The 9,151-nt window shown below is 37.8% G+C and overlaps 1 protein-coding gene across 8 annotated transcripts in view; it reads left to right on the top strand.

Annotated features, from left to right (window-relative positions):
• The first annotated feature begins 8,012 nt into the window (after positions 1-8,012).
• The window catches only part of emsy (EMSY transcriptional repressor, BRCA2 interacting), a 48,312-nt gene continuing 47,173 nt past the window's right edge, over positions 8,013-9,151 (top strand). For all 8 annotated transcript variants that reach the window (XM_008120752.3, XM_008120751.3, XM_008120746.3 and 5 more), the window contains exon 1: positions 8,013-8,149. The gene's annotated coding sequence lies outside the window, so the exon portion shown is untranslated. The remainder of the gene's footprint in view (positions 8,150-9,151) is intronic.

Below are 9,151 nucleotides of genomic sequence, written 5' to 3'. Positions count from 1 at the left end.
TATTATTGTATATATAAAATATAATTTACAATAATATATAATAATTATAACATTGTACAGTAGAGTCTCATTTATCCAAGCTAAACAGGCTTGGATTATCCAGAGGCTTGGATAAGCGAGGCTTGGATAAGTGAGACTCTACTGTAATTATATATTCATATATTTAGACATATTATATATAATGAATATATCTAATACATATATTTACTATATAATATATTGCATTATATATTATATTTTTCTATGACATTTGCACCCAAAGTGGAAATGCCATTGCACCACAGAGTATTGTTATTGTTGTTTTTGATTTTATTATTATAAAATATAATATATCAAACTGCATTTATTCTGCAGTGTAGATGCACTCAAAGCCTAGCCCAGCTGATAATTGAGTTTTTAGCTAGTTGTGCCTTTGCAAATTAATTCAGATCAGCTTTTAATGAGGCTAATTCCAAATGTATTTGAATTAGATTGGGGCAATAGGTCTGCATTGCATTTGCAATGTAAACATGGACAAATAGAGGCCCTTCAGCAAAGGCTAGCTTGCAAATCACATCAACCCTTACGAGCAAAAGCTGGTTCTAGACTGCTGTACAATGCAGTTTGAATCTGCATTATATGGCCCGTGTAGATCAGGCATGGGCCGGTAGGCTATTAGGAATGGTGGGAGTTGAAGTCCAAAACACCTGGAGGGCCCAAGTTTGCCCATGCGTGGTGTAGATCCATATAATGCAGCTCAATGCAGTTAAATGAGTCCACACTGACCATATACAGTAGAGTCTCACTTATCCAACATAAATGGGCCGGCAGAACGTTGGATAAGCGAATATGTTGGATAATAAGGAGGGATTAAGGAAAAGCCTATTAAAAATCAAATTAGGTTATGATTTTACAAATTAAGCACCAAAACGTCATGTTATACAACAAATTTGACAGAAAAAGTAGTTCAATACGCAGGAATGCTATGTAGTAATTACTGTATTTATGAATTTAGCACCAAAATATCACAATGTATTGAAAACATTGACTTCAAAAATGCGTTGGATAATCCAAAACGTTGGATAAGCGAGTGTTGGATAAGCGAGACTCTACTGTACTGCCAATTTTAACTGCCTTATATAACAGTGTTGATCCAGCCATAGCCAACAGTGATGGAGGATGAGAATTACAGTCTAATATTATGCTATACTAATAATATAATATATTGTATATGCATATAATATTGATAATAATATTATAATTTAATACAATATAATAATACACTATTACAATTGTATACTATATATTATGTGTAATATTACTAATATTGCAGCATAGTGGTATAGTACAATATAGTAATATGTAATGCTTATATTGTGCTATACCAATAATATAATATATTGTACTAGCTGTGCCCGGCCACGCGTTGCTGTGGCGAAGTATGGTGGTATGGGAAATAAAGTATTGAGGAATTGGTGGTAGTTATGGTAAAGGTTTTCCCCTGACGTTAAGTCCAGTCATGTCTGATTCTGGGGGTTGGTGCTCATCTCCATTTCTAAGCCAAAGAGCCGGCGTTGTCCGTAGACTCCTCCAAGGTCATGTGGGATGACTGCATGGAGCGGCGTTACCTTCCCGCCAGAGCAGTACCTATTGATGCATTCACATTTACATGTTTTTGAACTTCTGGGTTGGCAGAAGCTGGGGCTAACAGTGGGGGCTCTCTCCGCTCCCCCAATTCAAACCTGCGGCCTTTCGGTCCAGAAGTTCAGCAGCTCAGCGCTTTAACATGCTGTGCCATCAGGGGATATTATTTCCTAAAGGTTGTGAATATACAATATTTTTGATTGTTTTTTTTTTTTGTTTTTGTTTTTTTGTCTGTTGGAGGCAAGTATGAATGCTGCAATTAGGAAAAATGATTAGGATGTAATGGCCTTGCAGATTTAAAGCCTAGCTGTTTCCTCCCTGAGTGATTTTTTTGTTGGGAGGTGTTAGCTGGCCCTGATTCTTTCCTGTCTGGAATTGCCTTGTTTTCAGAGTGGTGTTGTTTGCAATATTTTATGTGCTTCTACTGTCTGTGGCCCTGAGAAAACAGAGGATTGGCCAGACTTTGATGATGAGAATACTTTGTTGGGAGGTGTTAGCTGGCCCTGATTGTTTCCTGTGTGGAATTCCCGTTTTCAGAGTGTTGTTCTTTATTTAGTGATCTGATTTTAGAGATTGTATTGTTCTGATTTATTATACCACATAAATTTTTATATATTCTGATTTTAGTGTTTTTGAATACTTGGAGCCAGATTGTATTCATTTTCACGGTTGACCGCAACACAATAATAATAATAATAATAATAATAATAATAATAGTAATGATAGTAATGATAGTAATAATAATGACTTTGGTAATACATAGTGCTTCACTGCCTTCTCAGCTTCCTTTCTGGAAGAATCCTTTCTTGGGAGGTGTTAGCTGGCCCTGATTGTTTCCTTTGTGGAATTTCCAATTTCCTTGCTTTATTTACTTTCTTTATTTCTTTATTACTGTCCTGGTTTTAGAGATTATATTGTTCTGCATTATTCTATCCTAGAAATTATTTCATATCAAAGTAGAATCTCACTTATCCAACATTCGCTTATACAATGTTCTGGATTATCCAACGCAGTCTGCCTTTTCATAATCAATGTTTTTGTAGTCAGTGTTTTAAATTCATTGTGATATTTTACTGGTAAATTTGTAAATACAGTACAGTAAAGTCTTACTTATCCAACATAAGTGGGCTGGCAAAATGTTGGATAAGCGAATATATTTGGATAATAAGGAGGCGTTAAGGAAAAGCCTATTAAATATCAAATTAGGTTATGATTTTACAAATGAAACACCAAAACATCATGTTAGACAACAAATTTGGCAGAAAAAGTAGTTCAATACGCAGTAATGCTATGTAGTAATTACTGTATTTATTAATTTAGCACCAAAATATCACGATATATTGAAAACATTGACTACAAAAATCCGTTGGATAATCCAGAACGTTGGATAAGCGAGTGTTGGATAAGTGAGACTCTACTGTAATTACTACATAGCATTACTGCGCGTGGAACTACCTTTTCTGTCAAATTTGTTGTATAATATGATGTTTTGGTGCTTAATTTGTATAATGATTACCTAATTTGATGTTTAATCAGCTTTTCCTGAATCCCTTCTTATTATCCAATATATTTACTTATCCTGCTGGCCTGTTTACGTTGGATAAGTGAGACTCTACTGTATATTGATAATCTTATATTATCTGCTCAGAACTGGATTATATGAGGCCCCTTCTTCACAGCTGTATAAAATGCCCACTGAAGTGGATTATATGGTAGTGTGGAGTCAAGATAATCCAGTGCAAAGCAGATAATATAAGATTCTAAATGGGTTATATAGCTGTGTGGAAGGGCCTTGAGTCTACACTGCCATATAATCCAGTGCAAATTAGATAATCTGTGGAAGAAGCCTAAGTGAGGCCTAAATTTGCCTGTCCCCTAACTGAAACCTGGCTGTCCCTTGGTTGCTAGGCAACGAAGTGGGCAGAGATTAGCCCTCTAAACTGGCAGCAATTGGATAAAAACAATTATTGCTCTCCCTCTAATTAGGACTTTATTTTTCTTTTCTTTTTGTTGTATCAACCCTGAGGCATGGGTGATGGGTTGTGTTGTCAAATTTCAAGGTTGGGGGGCCTGTAGTTTTGTTGCTTTGTCCACTGCCCTGATGCCATCACTCTTTTATATATATAGATGTACATATCCTTGTAAGCCGCGGGGTGAGAAGGGTGGGATATAAATGTCGCTAATAAATAAATAATAATAAATGAATATCATATAGAGTTCCACAGATTCTGTGCCCTTAGAATCAATGCACTGAACATTACATTATTATTATTATTATTTTATTATGACACAGCAAACAAGATAGATATGCTGGATTTCATATTATTATTATTATTATTATTGAAAATCTTGAATTCATTGCTGGGAAAGTGGTGCAACCCTCTTTTAGAAGTCTGCACTGCAATGTTTTATTGTTTGACTTATTTTCTTTTACTTTTCCCCCATTACATTTTTGAATTGTATCTCCAATTTTCTTCCATTTCGCCTGCTAGCCGTTGTTTTAGCAACGAACCAAGGGAAAAGCCGTATCTTGCAAAAAGTGTGTATTCCTTTTGTGATAGAAACGGGTATAATAGAATATCCAGATCCAAGCCATTGAATCATTGAATTGGTTTCTCCTGTTGAGTAATGAGTTTTTAAGTAAAACATATGCTTCATATGAACTGCGAGAAAGCATTTCTAAACCCCTCTACATGGTATTATGATTAGTCCTCCTTCAATATGAGGCAATCAGGATTTAAATATGCACTTGCTATTGCATTTTTTCCCCTTAAAGCTATTTCCAGATGTGTACACACATTACTTTTATGTTTTTAGTCTGTTGGGAGAGGTGTTCTGTAACAGAGCAGAAAGAACATTTATTAACCTTTTATTTGGTGAGTACTGTTGATGTGGACGAGCTGCTGGGCCAAGTAAGGAGAACAACCTGCCTTCTTGATCCCTGTCCATCTTAGCTGGTCATCCAGGGAGGTGATGCAATTTGATCTCAAATGCAACAAATACGAGGGTTGAATGAAAAGTAATGCCTCCACCTTCGTTGCTTGGGTTTGGATGGGAATATTTTAATAAATCAAACGCAGAAATAATCCTTTGGATGTGCTCTTTAACTACCACTATTCACTTTTCCACATAATCACCAGACAATTGGATACATTTCTGCCAACGATGAACAAGTGTTCTGAAGCGGTCACGGAAGAAGTTGACACTCTGTTTCCGAAACCAGCATCTCACAGTTCTCTCAATGTCTTCATCAGAAGCATAATGATGCCCCCGCAGATCTTCTTTCATTATTGGGAACAGATGGATTTTCTGATGAATCTCCTTTGGGGTGACACCTTCTGCTGACAAGAATTCATCATCATCATCATCATCATCATCATTTAATTACTTATTAATTGCCCTCCATCCAAGATGCTCTAGGCGATTTACAAGATAAAATTGTAAAGGATAAAAATACATACATACAAATATTGATAAAATTAACATAGATTAAAAGCTCTAGTAAAGAGCCAGGTCTTAAGTGACTGCACGTTGCTTAAGTCGCATTGACCGACCATCTGTGCAGGCTTCCATACTTCGCACTTTAACAACACAACTGTTCAATGCTAAGACTTCCAACCAAATGGAACTGTAGAGGAGAGTCTACTGAACAAGCCAGGACCTACCGCATACCAGTACTGCCATCTGTTGAGCAGTTACGAAGGTGGAGGCATTACTTTTCATTCAACCCTCATATTAATGCATCTCTCAGGGAGGGAAACTTTCCATCCTGTTTAAAAGAAGCAGTAGTTTGACCGCTGCTGAAAATCCCTTCCTGGATCCCCTGGACATTAACAACTACAGTTCCGGTGTCTCTAACCTTCCTTTTCTGGGCAAGGTGATTGAGAAAGCAGTTGTCCTCAAACTCCAGACAGTCTTGGATGACATACACTTCCTTGATCTATTTCAAAGCAGCTTCAGAACAGGATATGGAGTTGAGATTGTGATAGTCACCTGAGTGGATGATTTCCATATCAATACTGAGAAGAGTTTTGTGTTCCTGTTGGTGCTTCTAGACCTCTCAGTGGCCTTCAGTACCATCAACCATGGTCTCTTTCTGGAACGCCTGGCTGGGCTGGGAATGGGAGGCACTGTGTTACAGTGGTTCCAGTCATACGTCTTAGGCAGGTTCCAGATGGTGCTTGGGGATAGCTGCTCTTCCAAAAAGCAGGTTATGTGGTGTCCCATGAGGTGCTATTCTATCCCCTGTGCAATGTTTGCATGAAGATGCTGGGAGAGATCATCTGTAGGCATGGGGAAGGGTGTTATCAGTATGCTGATGACTTCCAAATATATTCTTCCATGCCGGTGGCACAGCAGATTAAAACACTGAGCTGCTGAACTTGCTGACTGAAAGGTCAGTGGTTCGAATCCGGCAAGCGGGGTGAGCTCGCACTGTTAGCCCCAGCTTCTGCCAAGCTAGCAGTTCGAAAACATGCAAATGTGAGTAGATCAATAGGTACCGCTCCAGCGGGAATGTAACAATGCTCCATGCAGCCATGCCAACCACATGACCTTGGAGGTGTCTACGGACAACGCCGGTTCTTTGGCTTAGAAATGGAGATGAGCACCAACCCCCAGAATCGGACACAACTAGACTTAACATCAGGGGGGAAATCTTGACCTTTACCTTTATGCCTTCCAAAATAGCTTCAGCTAAGGATAGCGTGTCTATTAATAATAAAAATATAAAATTGATAGGAGACACATGTGAGACTCACAGTGAGGGAGAAACACGAGATCCAGCATCCCCATGTGTTGGGAGACAAACACATGTTTTTATCCATGGGGCTTTCAGGGGGCTCCGATCTCCCCTGTGTTTCACATGTGGGACAAAGAAAAAGGGATCCCAGCAGCCCATCAGGCAAAAGGGCTTTTAGGGGTTCTTTCTCCTAGAACTGGGAGATGGTGCAAGGGATACAAGGGGTTAATGCAGGGAAAGGGGAATGGGGGTCCCTGATACCTTGGGAGTTCATAGAAAGGACATTTCAGATTGCGTTGCCCATGCTCAGTCATAAAAAGGCAACTAATTCATGAAAGGGAGCCAATTCATCTGTCAGGAGGGGAATCAGGGCCATTGCGGCAAAAGCGAGATAGCAGTTTAGTTTTAAAGTATTCTGGAGTGAAATGGAATTTGGTCCGGAGTGAATCCGTTGAGTCGCGGATACGGGGGCCCAGTGGGTTTCCGCATCCATGGTTGGCCAAGTCAGCAGAGATCCGCAGCTCAGGAAGGGGTTTATTGCTAATTTTTGGGTGGTGGGAAGAGTCTACAAAAGGAGCTTGGAAGTGAAAGCAGAAATGGATACAATATATTACTCACGGTTAATATGTAGCAAAGGACAATGGAGCCTTAATTAAGGAGAGATTAAGGAAAAGCCTATTAAACATCAAATTAGGTTATGATTTTACAAATTAAGCACCAAAACATCATGTTATACAACAAATTTGACAGAAAAAGCAGTTCAATATGCAGTAATGTTATGTTCTAATTACTGTATTTACGAATTTAGCACCAAATATTATGATATATTGAAAACATTGACTACAAAAATGCATTGGATAATCCAGAATGTTGGATAAGCGAGTGTTGGATAAGTGAGACTTTACTGTATAACTATTATTATCCATATTATTATCAGCATAATTATCATTATTTTGATTATCATCATCATATCAATATTATTATTATTATTATTAGCATCATTATTATCATTATTACTATTATTATTATCATCAATATTATTATTCTCATCATTATTATCAATATCATTATCATTATTATTAGCATCATTATTATAATTATTACTATTATTATCAATATTATTCTCATCATTATTATCAATATCATTATTATTAGCATCATTATCATTCTTACTATTATTGTCATCAATATTATTATTCTCATTATTATTATATCAGTATTATTAGCATCATTATTATAATTATTACCATTATTACCAATATTATTCTTATCATTATTATAAGCATCATTATTATAATTATTACTATTATTATCAATATTATTATTCTCATCATTATTATCAATATCATTATCATTATTATTAGCATCATTATTATAATTATTACTATTATTATAAATATTATTATTCTCATCATTATTATCAATATCATTATCATTATTATTAGCATCACTGTTATCATTCTTATATGTGCAGCTCCCAATGACATCGACTGCGAACCCGAAGTATGCGGTAGTAGCCCTCCCTCTTTAGCCTCATTCTGCCCACAGATTCCTTGACGTCACCACTCCCTTGTCCGTCCACAGTGGCAGGAGCGCAGGGAGAGAAGGGCGCATGCGTGTTAGAGCGAACGAGGGACTACATCCCCCAGTGTGCTGCGGGGGCTGCGTTGCGCCTGCGCAGAGCGCGCCTCCGGGGCGGCCATCTTGGTTGCCGTCAGCGGGCTCCATCAAACAAACGCGAAGGCTGCCGGTGAAGCGATGTTGTCTCCCCGGGAGGAGTGGAAGGTGAGTCCCGAGGCGAGCAGGCAGGAAGGCGGGTGGGAAGGCCCTTGACGGCTTCGGAGGGGAGTCTGGCTGCCCTCTCTTTCTGGGGCGTCTTTGGGGATTGGAGCGGAGGTTTCCCCTCAGGATCCGCCGCCTGAGCAGAAAGGCAAGGCCGAGGCCTCCAAAGCACATCTGCAGACCAGGCCTCTTAAAGCAACCACTGCCTCATTAGAAAAGAAAGCTGTTTCAGATATAACACACACTATTTTTCAATTTAAAAGGATCGTAGAATAAGACTAGTAATATATAATAATAATATAACAATATTCAAATAATTGTAAAATAAGACGGATAATATATAATATAATAAGAAGATAATATGTAGTAGACATAATAATGATAAAATGATCCAGGAGTAAGACTAATAGTATATAATAAATAATAAAATAATTGTAAAATAATAATGAAAATATATAATAATATTAAAGTGCTATAATATATAATAATAATAATAATTTATACCCCGCCTCCATCTCCCCGGGGGGACTCGGGGCGGCTTACAAGGGACAACCCGGATAAAACAGTAACAATATAAAATATATCAAATGTGCAAAGACATGTGCAAATTATAAAAACAAACATTAACATAGACAGGTAAAATAGCAAACTTAATAACATGATTAAAACACAAAAATTTAAAAACAGACTGAATAAAGTGCACCATATAAAATATATAATAATATATATAATAATATTATTGTAGTAAAATGATGGCGCAGTGGGTTAAACCCTGGTGCCGGCTGAACTGCTGACCTGAAGGTTGGTGGTTGCTGACTTGAAGGTTGGCAGTTCGAATCTGCAAGATGATGTGAGCTCTCATCTGTCAGCCCTAGCTTCCCCTGGAGGAACATGAGAGAAGCCTCCCAGCAGAATGGTAACACAACCAGGCATTCCCTGGGCAACATCTCTGTAGATTGCCAATTTTCTCACACCAGAAGCGATTTGAAGTATGTTCTCAAGTCA

Source organism: Anolis carolinensis, chromosome 3 (assembly GCF_035594765.1).
Source record: "Anolis carolinensis isolate JA03-04 chromosome 3, rAnoCar3.1.pri, whole genome shotgun sequence".
Lineage (NCBI taxonomy): Eukaryota > Metazoa > Chordata > Lepidosauria > Squamata > Dactyloidae > Anolis > Anolis carolinensis.
The sequence above is the reverse complement of the archived record's forward strand: the minus strand, read 5'-3'. Positions and strand labels throughout refer to the sequence as shown.